Here is a 17898-nt window from a genome sequence, read left to right as displayed (position 1 = left end):
TTCCCCCTCTCCAACCAAGAAGGTATTCTATTGTCATTCTTCCTGAAACTGAAAGCAGGAATGAACTTAACATTATATGCCTATAAGATCATTTGTTATTGTTCAGTTGTGTCTGACTCTTCATGACCCCATTGGGGTTTTCTTGGCAAAGATAATAGAGTAGTTTGCCATGTCCTTCTCCAGTTCATTTTACAGATGACAAAACTGAGGCAAACAGGGTTAAAAACTTGCCCAGGGTCACAGCTAGTAAGTATCTGAGGTCAGATTTGAAGGCAGGTCTTCCTAATGCCATAATGGGCACTCTGGCCACAGTGCCAGATCATAGAGTTACATAAGACTGTGGAGATTACTGAACCCAACTCCCTCATTGTACGAGGTTGTAAGTTACACATCAATTGACCATTGTCCATCCACAATTTTTCAATTATTTTGATGTTTACTGTAAAATAAGTGAATAAGAAAAAGGAATATACAAAATTCCTTCAGTTACTGGTCAATATAACCTACAATTAACCAAAGAACTACTAATTACACATCGAGAACAGAATGTAATTATTTATATTATATATACAGATGTAAGGTTCTAAGCATCCACAACTCTGAACAGCAGTTTGCTAACTTATGCCAGGAATTGAGCATTTCTGACTCTATACAAATATTAATTCACTGCTTTGACAGTAAGATAGTGCAGCCTCACCTTACTATGTGTAATTGAAATTTTCCTGAATCAATTAATTTTAAATGTGGTCTTTTATTAATAAAAATGTAATTTGTAAATTTGAAGCATAATTTTATTTTATTTTAATAAAATATATTTTTAGTGTTAGTAAATTATAAAATTTGTATATTTCCCTCAAAATCACAACCCATTTTCATATATTCCTGTGTTTTTTCTTTTCAAATAAATAAGATCTCAAGTCAAATTTTAACATTTTAATGTTCTGGTGAAAAGCCAACATTTTGTGTGTAATTTTCAAAATTTTGGCTTAGTGTTGCAATTTCAGAAAAGTTGCAATTTGTAAGATTGTTTTTTAAAAGCACCAATTGTACTGTGAATTGTAATAAAGTGACATATGTTATTTTGAGGGGGTTTATGATGTTTATTTTTTGAATGTTTAGAATGAATGTTGTTGTTTTTTTGTAATCTGTGTTCCATCAGTATATCAGTCAGGGCGTATTTGGGGTATTTTTGGACATCAATACAAATCTCTTCTAAAGATTTTTAGCTGCTCTGCTGTCGTGTCACCTTCTCTCCCCTCTCCTTTTTCTTTCTTCTCCAGTCCTCTCCCCTCCCCTCCCTTATTCTTTTCTTCTCTCTTTCCTGTACTTGATGAGGAGGGAGCCTACTCAGCTCTCCATGGCCCTACATAATAAAACCAGAGGGATGAAAATCAATCAGAATAAGGGATATTGATGGCCATAGAGGACCACTGTACCTAAAGATGGGTCTTTCCTCTGCCCTGTACAAGCTAATAATAGACAGAGGCCGACTTGGCGGGCAGAACAGATGCAAGCCTGAGGATTGTTTTTGTCTCTGCCATAGCTGTAGATGATTTTCTCATTCCATCATCCATAACAATATGCATTCAGCTAAAACTTATCTCTTGTCGGCAATAAAACATTTGTCTTCCCAGGAGTCAGAGCCCCAGTTTGGAGCCAGGGAATACCCTCTGTTATACTCTGCTCCAATATTTTACTTTATTTGGCCAACATCAAGGGGCTGGCCAGTGTTCACAGGGAAACTGGATGGGGGTGCCATCTGGTGGCTTATTCATAGGAAAGCCTTGGAGGCTAAGAAGCGATAGGAGGAATAGGGAAGAAGGCAGTGGAAAAGGCAATGAGATTTCAAATCTGGACATCTTCAACCACTTCTCCTCCTCTCCCCTCCCTTCACAGTCACCCTTCCCCCTGCTACAAGAGGGACTAGTCTAAAAATAACTGAAGAGTTCAAGAATACAGTCAAGGCTTTCAGAATGAAAGATTTCCAGTCTTATCCCAGAGACTATGCAGCCCATAAATTCAAGTGATTCACATTGATCAAGGACTTACCAGGAAGCTGGCACTCTAGAATTTCTAAGGGGCAAGAAAGGTTATCTATACCCTAAGGGGGATTATAGTCTAAAATGCTCGGGGCCCAGCTCAGAACTCACCTTCTCCTTGGAGTCTTTCCTTCTTTCCCCCATCCCACAAAAATCATTTCTTTGCTCCATGTTTCCTCACTGCTTGTATATTCAGCTGGACCATGAAGGTGATCTGGCTGTGACATCATTCATCGGCCAGCCGGGCATCTCCTTTGTACCTTAGTGTTTCATGTTGCATCCCTCATGAAACTGAATGCTCCCTAGAAAAGGATAAATTTCCTCTTCGAGAAATGAAATTCTTTCCTAAAGATCATAAACTAGTGATGGATACTTGGGGGTCCTCCACACATCTCAGAGGGTATGAATGACTTGACAACCTATGCAATCCTTACCTATTTCTCTCCATAAATCTTCCAGACTATTGACTCAATGTACCGAACATCTTCTGGCTTTTTCTTTTTTTTTCTTTTCTTTCTTTTTTTTGCGGGGCAATGGGGGTTAAGTGACTTGCCCAGGGTCACACAGCTAGTAAGTGTCAAGTGTCTGAGGCCGGATTTGAACTCAGGTACTCCTGAATCCAGGGCCGGTGCTTTATCTACTGCTCCACCTAGCTGCCCCCCATGGCTTTTTCAATGGTTATCATTAAGCATTTATTAGGCATCTAATATGTGTCTGTTACTGGGTTAGTTATTGGAAATACGGCTATAGAAAAATAAAATAGTCCCTGCCCTCAAGGAGTTTCCATTTTATTGGGGGAAACAAGTATAGATAAGTAGATAGGTAGGTAGATGGATGGATGGATGGATAGATAGATAAGATAGATTATAGAGATGTATATAGACACACACACATATATATGTATACATATATACAGTACAAGTATACACAAAATAGATGCAAGCTATTTTTAATACAAGGTTACTTGTGAGGTAGGGAGGCACTAGCATCTGGGCTAATCAAGAAAATCTTCAGGTAGAAAGTGATGCTTGAGCTGAGCTTTGAAAGAAAGGTTTTCCAAGAGGTGGACTGAGGAGGGAGAATGAGGGGACCTGGGTTCATATCCCCTCATTGACACATACTACTTCTTGTATGACCTTGGGTAAGTCACTTAATCTACAAGGGCCCCATTTGTAAATGAAGGGAGTTGTACTGGGTGATTTCTGAGGTCTCTGCCTAGACCTGATTCCACAAGTGCCTACCCAATGTGAGGAATCCAGAGAAAGGAGACATAGTAGCCTATGTTGGGAACAGCCAAAAGCCCATCTAATAATATCTCAGAGGTACCAATGGAGTATTTGGGCTACCTTACAATGTGACCAGTCCAGCTCCTTCTCTAGACATATATGGATGTCCTTTGCAATATCTTTCATATCCTTTTGGTGGGTAAGTCATTGCTGGTAACATACTGTAACCTGCTTATACCTACTATATGTATTTCCCAGATTTGAAACCAGTCTACAATTCTTTTATTGACCTATATGGCTAGGTTCCCAGCCCTCAAATTCTGTGAAATTAGCACAATTTGTCCAGTCTTCTCACCCTTCATTTGCCTCCACCCTCTTTTGTCTTGCATGCCCTCAGCTCTCAGGCATCCAGTATGTTCCCGAGGGATTCTGCTCCCTTCTTTCCTGTACCCAGGAAAGGTTTTGATTCATTAGTCATTAACATCTGCTTATGAAGGCACATCTGTTACTTGTCCCATGCAAAATGTATACTTTAATCAGGGTCTCTAACTGTGGGATACAATGCTTCGACCCCTGGGTACCGGGATTTCAGACTGTAGGGACCGGTAAGAAAGGCATTTTGGAGGAAAGGGGTTTATTTTAGATTGCAAAAAATTACAACTCCTTACCTACAGATAAATCCCATCCTGATTCCTGGAGGCCAGTGTAGAGGACAGAAAAGACATTGTCCCACAGAATCTGAGTAAACGATAAAGAACTGCAGGGATTATTAAGGTAATTTTGGCAGGAGTCTACCCTAAGAAATTCCAGGATGAGCTCTGAAAGATCTGAGAAAGGGCAATGGGGTTTCAGTTAGGTCTTAGAGAACTCTAAGCAATGTTAATAACCATTTTGGGTGGCATAGACTCTGGCATCTGACTAAAATTCACAGGGACCTGCCAGGGCCACAAGACCCAGCTGGGGTCACAAAACTGGAGTCAGGAAGCCAGAATTCCAGGCTTATCCTGGAGAGTAGGACAAGGAACCCAGGCATCATGGCTCCTCCACTGTCCCCTCCTGAAAGGTACTCAAATTTTTTTTTAATTTTCTTTCCTTCTTCCTTCTTCTTTCCTTCTTTCTTTCCTTCTTTCCTTCCTTCTTTCCTTCCTTCCTTCCTTCTTTCTTTCTTTCTTTTTTGCGGGGCAATGAGGGTTAAGTGACTTGCCCAGGGTCACACAGCTAGGAAGTGTCAAGTGTCTGAGGTTGGCTTTGAACTCAGGTCCTCCTGAATCCAGGGCCACTGGTTTATCCACTGCGCCACCTAGCTGCCTCCCTGAAAGGTACTCATAAATACATTCAGTTTATTAGAAGTATAGTTCCTGCACTAAGAGATGTGGGTTCCAGTTTTCCCCTCACCACTTATTAGCTATGTGATCTTGAGCTTGAGCTCTCAGCCTCCAAGTTATGACATCTCTGCAAAATAAGGATCCTGAGATCTTGAGATCCTGAGAAGGCAGGAGGATAGATGTCATGATTACCTGAGGTTCCTGTTCTTCAGTGGCTTACTGGGTGGGAGAGAATAAACATTTATTAAATGCCTACTGTGTGCCAGGTGCTACATTAAGAGCTTTACAAATATGATCTCATTTGATCTTCACAACAGCCCTATGAGGTAGATGTTGTGATTATCTTCATTTTACAATTGAATAAAATGAGGCAGATAGTGGTTAAGTGACTTACCCAGAGTCACTCAGGAAGTATCAGAGGCTGGATTTGAACTCAGGTCTTTTTGTCTTCAGGGAAAATTATGCACATTCATGAAAAAAACTAAGCACAAAATTGTATATGGTAAGTGCATATGATCATCATCATCAATATTATTGAATATTACATCTACTATCAGACTTGGTTGATTTTACTAAATGGCTTTTTTTTCTCTTTTAAGAAAAATCTTTGTTACCAGGCCTCCTGAATAAGAGAGAGGGAGAGATATCCAGAAAGGAAGGTGGTATTTTTTAAAGTGTCAATAAAAAATTTAAATAATAATAATAACTGGCATTTAAATAGCCCCTTAAAAACTCAAACATCAGCTTACTTAAGCCATTCTTTCTTTCTTTCTTTCTTTCTTTTTTTTTGCAGGGCAATGGGGGTTAAGTGATTTGCCCAGGGTCATACAGCTAGTAGTAAGTGTCAAGTGTCTGAGGCTGGATTTGAACTCAGGTCCTCCTGAGTCCAGGGTCGGTGCTTTATCCACTGCATTACCTAGCTGCCCCTATGGAGGCCATTCTTGACATTCTTTGATATTCCTGACCCTGACATTCCCACTGCTGTTGCTATTGCCCCACCCTCCAAACTAGACTCCCAAAGGCCGTGCTTGGAAGGCACTAAGCCACTTGGCCTTGTACTCCCTGCCATCATAGCAGTCCTCTCCTTGTCACCCACCCACCCCTTTCCATATCTTTCCTGAGACCTGACACTTAATCACCAGCACCATTACCAATGGACCATTCCATGGTTTCCCTTCACCATCTATGTGACTCCTTTGCCTGGCCACCATTCCCCTAGAAATGTTTCCTCATCTATTAAAATGTAAGCTCCTGGGGCAGCTAGGTGGCACAGTGGAAAGAGCACCAGCTCTGGATTCAGGAGTACCTGAGTTCAAATCCAGCCTCAGACACTTAACACTAGCTGTGTGACCCTGGGCAAGTCACTTAACCCCAATTGCCTCACTTAAAAAAAAAAAAGTAAGCTCCTTGGGAACAAGGGTTGTCTGGGCTTTTGTATCCCCCCCCCATTTAGCACAGCGCTTGGCAAATAGGAAGAACTCGATAAACTTTCCTTTCATTTTCTCTTTATCTCATTGCCAGGTTAAGTCAAGACAAGAAGCATCTATTAAGCACCTGCTGTGGGTCAGGAACTGCACCGAGCACTGAAGATACAAAGAAAGAGGGGGGAGTGACTGCTCCAAGAGCTCACATTCTACTGGGGGATATGACATACAGACAGATGAAAATGGCCAGAGTCAAAAGATGAACAGTTCTATCCAAGGACCAGTGAGGAGGCCAGTGTTACTGAATTACTGGGTATGGAAGGGGAATATCATATAACAAAACTAGAAATATAGGAAGGGCCAGATTAGGAAGAGCTTTGAACGCCAAACAGAGGGTTTTGTGTTTGACCCTGGAGAAGATAGGGGAGCCACTGGAATATTGAATAGGTGAGGGATATGGTCAGGTCTGTGCTGTAGGAAGATCAATCTGACAGCTGAGTAGAGAGGACAGATTGGTGTGGGGAGAGACTTGAAGCAAGGAGACCCATCAGCAGGCTACTGCAATAATAGACTTGAGGTGATAAGGGCCTGGACCAGGGTGGTGACAGGGTCAGAAGAGAGAAGGGGGTGTATGTGAGAGATGTTATAAAGATGAAATTACAATGGGGCAGCTAGGTGGCACAGTAGATAGAGCCACTGGCCCTGGATTCAGGGGCACCTGAGTTCAAATTCGGCCTCAGACACTTGACACTTACTAGTTGTGTAACCCTGGGCAAGTCACTTAAACCCAATTGCCTCACTTAAAAAAAAGTGAAATGCCAGCACTAAATAATTGATTGCATTGAGGGACGGGAGAGGCAAGGGAGAGAGGGAGTGAGGAGTTAAGGATGGCACCTACATTAAAAGCCTGGGTGACTGAGAGGATAGTGGTGGCCTCAATAATGAGAGGAAAGTTTGTCAAGCAAGATAGCTGGGGCAGGGGGAAGATAATGAATTCAGTGTTGAACATATTGAGTTTAAGATGTCACCTAATTAGAGATGTCTACTAGACAGTTGGAGATGTGAATCTGGATGTTGGGAAAGGAGTTAGGGCTAGATAAGTAGATCTGAGAATCATCAGCATAGAGATAACAGAATTCAAGAAAGGTGATAAGATGATCAAGCAAAAAAAGTCTAGAGGGAGAAGAGAAGGCAGCCTAGGACAGAGCACTAGGGGTGTCTATCCCTAATTAACAGGTAGTGACCGGGATGAAGATCCGGCAATGGAAACAGAGAAGGGGAAGCCAGACAGATAGGAGGAAAACCCAAAAAGAGTAGTGTCACAGAAATTTAGATAGCCAAAATTACTAGAAAGAAGGTGATAAACAGTGTCAACAGCTACACAGAAGTCAAGAGGGATGAAGGACTGAAAGAAAAGACCATTGGATCTGGCAATTAAGAAATCATTAGTAATTTGGGGGAGAGCAGTTTCACTTGAATGATGAGATCAGAAGAGGTTTTTTTTAAGTGAGAGGAAAAGAAGCAGAAACATTCACCATACATGATCTTCTCTGGATATTTTGCCACAAAAGAGAGGTGAGATAGAAATGGATGGATCAACTAAAGAGTTTTTGTTTGTTTGTTTAAAGGATGAAGACTTGGACATGTCTGTAGACAGTAGGGAGACATCCAGCATACAGAGAGAGAATGAAAATAAGTGAGAGTGGGGATGATAAAGAGGAATATTTTCTTGATAAGACAGGATGGAATGGGACCACTTGTCACAGAGGAACATTGGCCTTGGCAAGAAGGACCATCTCTTCATGAGAGACAGGGGTGAAGAAGAAAATAGTGGCAGAAGGCATCTTTGTGATGTGAAAAAGAAAAGGAGAAGAAAATTCTCTTCAAATGGTCTCAATTTTTTAAGCTAAATATGAAGCAAAGTTCTCAGCTAAGAGGGAGGAGAAATGAAGTGTTATAAGAGGTTTGAGGATTAATGAAAAGGCTTAGAAAATCCACTGTGATAGTCAATTATGGAGATGTAAAATGATATCTTGCTTCAATAAAGGCCCAGTTGAGATTTTGTAATATAAATATGTTCTCCCAGGAAGCAAAGTGTCATGATTTTCTCTAGCTCTATTTAGCAGCATATAAGTAAGAGTGAAGGTATTGGGGCAGCTAGGTGGCACAATGGATAAAAGTACTGGCCCTGGACTCAGGAGGACCTGAGTTAAAATCCAGCTTCACTCACTTGACACTTACTAGCTGTGTGACCCTGGGCAAGTCATTTAGCCCTCGTTGCACTGCAAAAAACAAAAGGAAAGAAAGGAAAAAAAGAATGAAGAGTGAAAGTATCATATGGTGGGGGTAATTCAAGAGTGAGGCTTGGTAGGGCAAAACTCAAGAGGACAGTGTAGAGTTGAGCTGGTTCAACCAATAAGCCTTTATTTAGCACTTACTATATGCCAGGCACTGTCCAAAATGCTGGAGATATCAAAAGAAGCAAAAGACAGCCCTTGCTATCAAGAGGCTCACAATCTAAGGGGTCAAGATGGAGAAGGGAGGAGAATGTAGCCAGTGCAAGAGTGTTGGCCTCGGAAAGAACTGAGGGGTCAAGAGATTGGAAGTCATAATAAGGATGAAGACTTTGGGATTGCCAGGCAGAGGGAGAGACGAGATGACAATGGATTTTCATAAGATAAGGGAATTTCAGAGGTCATAAACATAGACGTGAGTGGCACAAACAGTAAGTACTACAAAATTTTAGACCTCTAGAATATAAAATGTTAATGATGGAAGGGATGTTGGAAATCAATTAGACCATGTCTCTTATTTTACACATGAGGAAACTAAAACCCAGGGCAGGGTGGGGGTGGGGAGTAATTTATCAAAGGTTATCCAGTAGCAGAACTGAGACTAGAACCTAAATATCTTGATGAGAAGACAAATTTGTGGACCTCCTGCCAAAATGGCTGCCTGACTGGGAGCAGACCACCTAGCTTCCACAAACACTCCCCACCAAAATCTTTAAGTTCATGCCACACTAAATGATGATCAAGAAATCCAATTAGAAATGATACTAAATTATATCTTCCACTCTAGAACAGCATAAAAAGTTAACTAGAAACCCATGAGCAGCTGGTAAGGAGGCCCTTCCAACAAAGTAAGTACTAGCATGATCAGAGATGAGATACAGACACAAGACTCTCTATCCTGAGACAGGAGCAGTGGTGGAGACCTCCCTTGAAAAAGCCTCAGGGCGGTCAGCAAGCCTTATAGTAGAAACCTTCAAATCTCCAAGGAAAGGCTACACAGAGTGACCAACAAGGTACTGTAGAATTCAGAGTGAGACTGTCCAGGGCCAAGGTTCTAAGGTCCTTAAAGCTCTGTCCCAAAGCACCAGAAAGGGTCTTGAAGATCCAGTTCTCTGAACCTCAAAGATAAGGATGGGGCAAGGAGAAAGGAGGTAAAGGGAACTACAACTGGATGATGAAGGTCAGTTCAAGAACTCAGAAGATCAAGGGCAAGACAAATCAGAGCCCTTCCCCCTAAACAAACACTCAGCAAGGAGCAAAGCCTGACTTTGGCACAAAGTCTCAATTCAGGAACTAAAACTAGAGGGATGAGTAAAGAAAACACTAGCCAGTATAAAAAATTACTGCAAATCTAACACCATAATAACTGCAACTAGAGACTCAAGGAGAAAAAAATTATTCACAAGGAGTACATGAATAGCTAGAATAAGTGAAAGAAGAGTTGAAAAATGAAATGAAAACTCATGAAATAATTAGAAGAAGAATAAGTGTCTTAGAAGAGAAAGTCATAAATCTTCCCTGGAAAATGGAATTCCTGAAAATTGGAATAGACTAAACAGAAAGCAAAGATTCAATAAATAGCAAGGAACAGTAGGACAAAATCAAAAGGCTGACAAAAATAGAAAAAATTTATAATACATTTTATATTAAAAACAAAAACAACTGACCTAGAAAACATGTCAAGAAGAAATTATTCAAGAATTACTGGAATCCCTGAGTGTAATCACTTTTTTTAAAAACTTAGTTACTATAATTCAAAAAATCATAAATTAAAACTGCCCAGCTCTATTAGAATTAGAGGGGAAAGTAAAGATAGAAAGAATTACTGTAATAATCTCCTAGAAGTCCCAGGATTTCTCCATGGCCAAAACGTAGAGCCCCCATGTATAAGGAAAAATACTGCCAGCATCTAGTTCTAGTACCAAGGAACCCCAGTCAGAATCACAAAAGAACCAGCAGCCTCTTCTAAAAACAAAAGAAGCTGTTGTAATGCAATACCCCCAATGACAGGAGATATAGGCTTACAACCAAAAATAACTAACCTGGAAAACTTTAGTATAATCCTACAATGGGGGGGAAATGAATATTTCATGGAATAGAGGACCTTCAAGTATTTGGGGGGCAGGGCAATGAGGGTTAAGTGACTTGCACAAGGTCACACAGCTAGTAAGTGTTTAGTGTCTGAAGCCAGATTTGAACTCAGGTTCTCCTGAATCCAGGGCTGGTGCTCTATCCACTTCACCTCCTAGCTGCCCCCATATTATTCTAATAGTGGCTAATGACCACTAATAGAGCTTAATGACCTACTTGAGGAATGGAGCCTTGGTTACCCTGCATTCCCCAGGACCACATAAACAAAGTGTACAGTTATCCCTTCCACATCACAGCTTTCTCCATCACTGTTTCAATACATCACAGGTCAGCATAAGGAATTAAATGGGAATTTGGGGGGAGTTCTGAGGAAGCTGCAGATGACATTCTAAGTTCCACAGATGATGACACAGAGGCTATGACCAAATACTTAACCCAAATTTTACAATAAGGTACTATGTACACCCCATAAAAGAAAAAGAAAAAATTCAGACTTTTTCTCTGGCACAAGGGGAGGGCCAAAAAATTTAACACTGATTTTCTAGATCATGGGGGAAGGGAATGAGGAGGGCAACACACCCCTAACCCCAGTGATATGGGTGGGATAACTGTAAATTCTGGTGGTCCTGACAAGCTGTTCTGATAGCATATTGGACATCTGTGACCAGAGGCCAAACCTAGATAAGATCAGAGAAGCTCAACACCAGAAGACTGATCAAAAGGTGTTAACTTTTGGGAGAACAGAACACCTCAGAAACCTTCTACTACGACAAGAATTCTCAATCTTTTTTATGTCATGGACTATTTTGGCCATCTGGAGAAGCTTATGGACCCCTTCTCAGTGCTTTTAAATATATTAAATAAAATACACAGAATTACAAAAGAACCCAAAAGTTAGGAAAAATAAAATTGTATTTTTTCCCATCAGAGTTCACAAACTCTGAAATCTATCCATAGAACTGTAAGACTGTCAATACCAACTTAAAAATTCCTATACTAAGGTGATTCATTGGTGGATAACCACAAAGAAATTGGAGATCTTTTGAAATATTCAAAATAAATGTATTTGAAGTAAGTAAAATAAGTAGAATTTAAGCTTCTTGAGGGCAGGGACTAGTTATCATTTTGTCTTTATTTCCCCTCTTTCCTTCCTCCACCACACAGGGATAAATTGCTGCTAAATTGAATTGAAGTGGCTTTTTTCTCAATACCCAAAGTGTTTAAGAGGGAATTCCTGAATAAATAAAAACCCAACCCAAAGGACTGAGTAATGAGAATTTAAACACTGTTACTGGCTGATGGGGTATGTGTTTCTCTAATTCTTACATATATATAAACATAAGTATAAAAATATAGATATAATATATAACATATAAATATAGTATATATAAAGTTTATATATACTACTTATAAAGTATAAATGTGCATATATATGCATATATGTATACATCCACACATAAACATACATACATGAATATGTGTATATGTGCATATATATACTTTATATGTGCTGTATATAAATAAATATAGGAATACATTAGTATATATTATATATGTACTAATATATACACTATAAGTATATGTGTATATATGTATATACGTATACATATAGCTATATCTATCTTTCTATATATCTATACAGATACAGATGTAGACATAAAGATATGAGATAGAGATAGATGATATAAAAATAGAGATAGATATATATGTAGAGATAGAGATAGAGATAGATACATATACATACACACTCTGTTTATGTGGTCCTGGAGAATGCAGGGTAGCCAAGCCTCCATTCCCTAAGTAGGCTCAGAAGCAAGGATCCAACACCTTTTACCTGGAAATTTTACATAGGGTTATTGAAACATTGTCCATACTAAAAGGGAGCAACTAAGAGAAAATATATGCTAAAAGACTGAGAAGTCATGCAGCTCAAAGCCTAAGGAAAGGCATGGTGGTAAGATAAAGCCAGAAGAGAGGCTCTCATTTCAATTTACTTCCTCTTCCTGGGCCTCAGTTTCCTCTTCGGTCAAAAGAGGTCTTGACCTTGATGACCCCTAGGGTCTCTTCTGACTGACATTCTATGAAGGCTTCATTTGATTTTTTTTATTTAATGGAGTCTTCAGCACCCACTGTGCTGCTGAAATGCTGGGCTGTCACTCAACTGAAGCCCTCTTAGTTTGAAAATGGAGGGCTGGGGAGGGAAGGGAAGGGTCACACCACCCTTTAATCATTCTCACAACTTCTCTGAAAATAAACTCCTTTTTATTCAGAGTTTAATTCCGTTAATATTCTCAACATAAATGAATAATGTAAAACTCAAGCAGACCCTTTGGCAGGCTGCTTGATGGCAACCTTCCCCAGCTGTATTTAAAGAGCACTTCCTATGGAGAGATTAGGCAATTATTTTCTGGGGTCTATTCTAAATTCCCTCACCCTGAAAAACAGCCATAACTTCCCATTAGATGAAGTACTATGCCCTGAGAAATGGAGGTGGCAGGAAACAACTAATAGCAGATCTATCCAACTATGAGTACAGGTATACATGTAGGAAATAAAAGCTCTGGTTTCTGCCCTCAAGGAACATACATTCAAGATGTGAGAGGAACATGGAAGAAGATGCAATCACATATCAAAGAGACCATCACAACGCACTCTACGGCATATTGGGTTGCTATTTATTCAGTCATGTCTAACTCTTGGTGACCCCATTTGGGGTTTTCTTGGCAAAGATACTGGAGGGGTTTGCCGTTTCCTTCTCCGGCTCATTTTATAGATGAGTAAACTGAGGCCAACGGGGTTAAGTGACTTGTCTAGAGTCACACAGTTAGTAAGTATCTGAGGCCAGATTTGAACTCATGAAGATGAGTCTCCCTGACTCCAGGCCCAGCACTCTGTGCACCATGGCACCACCTAGCTGCATAGTGTCCACAGTCTAAAAGCTGTGTGAGAGCTCAAAGATGGGTGAAACCCATGAGAGCTAAAATAATCAAGGGAAGTTTCAAGATCCAGAACAGATTCTACCTTTTCCAGAGAGTCTTTGGTAGTTTGGAGAGGGGGTATTTTAGTGCAATTGAAAGAGCCCTAGCTTTGGAGTTAGAGGACGAGAGTTCAACTTCCACCTCTGGAACTTACTACATGTGTGACCTCAAGCAAATCACTTGACTCAGACCACCCCCTTCATTTTACAGGTGAGGAAGTGACAGCCCTTGGACTTCTTCTTATTCTTTTTTTTTTAGTGAGGCAATGGAGGTTAAGTGACTTGCCCAGGGTCACACAGCTAGTAAGTGTTAAGTGTCTGAGGCCGGATTTGAACTCAGATACTCCTGACTCCAGGGCTGATGCTCTATCCTCTGTGTCATCTAGCTGCCCCAGCCCATGGACTTCTGACTACTGCACCACCTGCTGCTTCTCTGCTCCCTAGCCTCCAGATTGCCACCGCCCTAATTGTCTGGGCCCTCTCACAAAGCCCTCATCCCCCATAGCCCACATTGCCTGGTGTGTGGTTATTGGCTTACTTGTCTGATTTCTTCTCACTAGACTGGAAATACCTTGAGGGAAAGGTAATTCAAAGGCACCTTTGTTCTCTTGGTTACATTTCCTAGCCTATGGATCCTAACCATTGTCACAGTAAGTAGAGCAGGAAGGAATGTGGGGAGAGCCTCTAGTTCAAGGTCCTTGTTTCATAGATGGGAAAAGAGCTTGAAAGGTGGAATGTCTTGTCTAAGACAGTAAGAGACAGTCACTATTTAAACCCACTCTTCACATAACTGCCACAATGAGAAATCAGTACAAAATATTTGTGAGATAGAAACTTAGAGTTGGAAGGGTGCTATGGTTTAAAGACCACTGGACTTGGGTTCAAATGCAAACTCTGTTCCTTACAATTTCTAGAACTTCAGGAAAGTTTCTTCACCCCTCTCTGATCTTCTGACTGGTAAAAATTAGATTGGGGAGTGAATTAGACCCTAATCCAGTACCCTAATTTCTAGGCACTAGATGATCTCCCATACAAAATCCATTGTGAAAGAAAAGATACTTTCATTCGTTATTGGTGGAATTGCAAACTTGCTGACTCTTTTAGAATCTGGGAGCACATTGTAAAAATTGCAAAAATAACTATGCTTTGGGGGGCAGCTAGGTGGTGCAGTGAATAAAGCACTGACCCTGGATTCAGGAGGACCTGAGTTCAAATCCAGCCTCAGACACTTGACACTTACTAGCTATGTGACCCTTGGCAAGTCACTTAACCCTCATTGCCCCCTCAAAAAATAACTATGCTTTTGACCCAATAATTCCATTGTTGGAAATAAAATTTTGATAAACTCTATTTTTAAAACCCCTAATATCAAAGCATTACACATAATTGTCCCAAGCTGAAAACAATTTAAACTTCCTGAAGTAGAGGACTGTTTAAATAAATTGTGGTACATTAATGTAATGGGGTACAATAATTCAAGCATGAGAAATACGAAGAAATCTGGAAAGATCTTTTTGAAATAACAAAAAAGATAAAAATAAGCAGGGGGGAAAAGAGAACCTGTGTAAGAAGGATGTGAATGAGAATGAACAAAGAATCTTTATGCATTGAAATTAATTCATTCAAATGCAAGTAAGTCGTTAAACAAGCTTAGTTGCTTAAATTGAAGTTCTGAGTTATATGCTTTTAACTTTTGTGGGCCACAAGAGGTCAGGTTTATTGCTGTGAGGGACCTCCTCAGAGATAAACCAGTCCAGCCCCTCAGCTTCGTTGATGAGGGCCAAAAAGTTAAGTTATTTGCCCCAGCTTGTATCACTTAGGAGGCAGGGGTGGGATTCACACCCCAGTCTTCTGATTCACACCGTGGTGCTCCTTCCACTGTGCTCTACTCCTTTCTAGCCCACAGCCTGGGATTTCATCAGCTGGAAGCTCTGGGTAAGGACACTCTACTAATGCAGGTCAGCAATTATTCTGCAATTTATAACCTTAGTCTCCTGGGTCTCTGAGAGGTTCAGTGACTGAGGAATCTTGACCCCCAGTCTTCCTGATTTTGAGTCCTGCTACCTCATGCCTCTTTCCTTAATCTTTTAATAAAACAAATACTTTTTAAAAATCCTTTGAGCCGTAGGCCAGCACTGGAATTGTTTTGGGGTACCTTGAGGGTCCAGGAGCTTCCTGGGCAGTAGCAACTCTTGCAATGAGAGGCCTAGAGGCAACTTGCAGCTAGACCAGGATACAGACATTCACCCCACTGCCAATCTCTCCTCTTTGTGTAGGACACCCTCAGACTAAAGAATTCAAAGGTGGGGAAACCTGTACATGTACAAAGAAACTAATTCCACTCCAACTTCCCACCCCCTACCCCTACCTCCACCCCTACCCCCACCCCCACCCTGGGGCCTCTTGGAGCACACAGCAGGCTTGCCTGAGTTCTGCCTCTGCCTCTTGGCACAATAGGTTGAAGTGCAATGGGCCCCTCACCTCCCAGAATCCAGAGGGCCAAGGCTTTGAGTTGATTCCAAAGCTGGTGGGAGCTGGGTCCCCAGGGCCAGGAACAGGGATGGTATGCCTTAGCTCAGGGCCAGAAGGGCTGTGGTATGCAAACCTTTGTTTACTTTTTCTGGCATTTGATTTAAGGAATCTGTCTCTGTCTTTCTCTGTCTCTGGGTCTTTCTCTCTCTGGGTCTCTCTCTGTCTCTGGGTCTCTCTGTGTCTCTCTCTGTCTCTGTGTCTGTCTGTCTGTCTCTGTCTGTCTATCTGTCTCTCTCTCTCTCTGTCTCTGTCTCTTTCTGTCTCTCTGTCTGTCTCTCTCTCTCTCTCTGTGTGTGTGTGTCTCTCTCTCTCAGACCTATATACTTTTTGTCAGTTAAAACTGCAAATGTGAAAACAAGGGGTGATAGAAAAGAGGAATGAGAGGAAGAAGAAAGAAAAAAGGAAAGAAAGTAAACAAAACCACTTAAAAGACATGTGGTTTCCTTCTTGTGGTTTGATGTAAGGTCTTGGCTTCTTTAAAAACGTGTTGAACCCAGATCATCAAGCAGTTAATGAGGGTTCAGGGATTGGGCAGGGCTCTAGAGAACAATGATCATATTTATGGTGCCACTCCCCCATGGTGAGAAGGCAGAGCAAGGAGGAGGGAGGGAAAAGGGAACATCAGATTTCTCATAGCAGCTGAAGATATAGCTTGGCCCAGGGAGAAGTTGGGTCCCTTCCTTAAGTCTGGATAAGCCAAATTCCATTAGAGTGGAGAGTGTCCACTGGGGGAAATATGATACAGTTGAGAGAACACTGAAGAGCCAAGAAATTGTTTTTGTTGTTCAGTCATTTTAGTTGTGTCTGACTCTTCATGATCCTATTTGGCCAAGATACTGGAGTGATTTGCCATTTCCTTCTCCAGTTCATTTTACAGCTGAGGAAACTGAGGCAAACAGGGTTAAGTGACTTGTATTGCATTCCCTCTCTAAAGACCTTATATAATAATATCTTATAAATATCTAGAGCAGGAACAGCTCTATCCTATTATATGCCGGGATTTGGTTAAAATTCGGATTCATTAGGGTTATGTTTACCCTCAGACACCTACCTTGGGGAATAACCAGAGATAGAACCTGCTTTGCATAAGGCCCAGGCTGTCCGCTGGGACCAGATGAAAGCTTCTTGAGATGGGAAATGGGGACAGGCTGATGCTAGAAGATTACCTGGATAACAGAAACACCTTAGAACAGAGTCAGGAGCTGTTTGTTTTTCAGAGATTTGATGCTCATGCTAACCAGAGGGACCAGGGGCTGATGGCTAGAGCCAGATCAGAGGTACAATTTAGAACCCAACAATACAGGACAGGTGAAGAGACAGCAGATTGGGCCAGGCCAAAGTTTCCAAGAGATCAAGAGAGTCAGGGGGTATCTGAATTTGAAAGAGTCCAAGACAGTTTGTTACACTTAGGAATATTGTGTCTATGCTCAGAGACTTGAAAGTGACTGCTCTCGGGGGCGGAGCCAAGATGGTGGAGAGGAAGCAGCAAGCTGCCTGAGCTCTCCTTCTGTTCCCTCAAAACAAACATTAAATCAAGCCTCTGGATGGATTCTGAAACTACAGAACCTGCAAAGAGACAGAGAGACACAGTCCTCCAACCAGAGATAATTTAGAAGACTTCAGGAAAAGGTCGGTCTGACTCGGGCAAAAGGGAGGCCCAGCACAGAGCAGCAACCCAGCGCCGAGGGGGTTGGGGCAAGTCAGCAGGAGCTGCGGGCCACAGCCGAACAACTGAGGCCCCTGGAACCTGGTTCAAAAATCTGGTGGCCAAGAAGGACAGTGGAAAAACCTACCTGCACCGGCCGAGAGGGCCACGAACGGGTCAGGCAGGATCAGACGCCGGGGTCTGGCGCCTGGCTGGCCGAGCACAATCAGACAGGAAGTGCAGGGCGGGGGATCTCCACACACCATAAAGGCCTCAGAGTAAAAACCCGGTCACACAGCACCTATACCCCTGCACAAGAAGCCCAAAACAGGGACCCTGGTGCCC

This window comes from Dromiciops gliroides, chromosome 1 (assembly GCF_019393635.1).
Source record: "Dromiciops gliroides isolate mDroGli1 chromosome 1, mDroGli1.pri, whole genome shotgun sequence".
Lineage (NCBI taxonomy): Eukaryota > Metazoa > Chordata > Mammalia > Microbiotheria > Microbiotheriidae > Dromiciops > Dromiciops gliroides.
Note: the sequence above shows the minus strand (reverse complement) of the source record.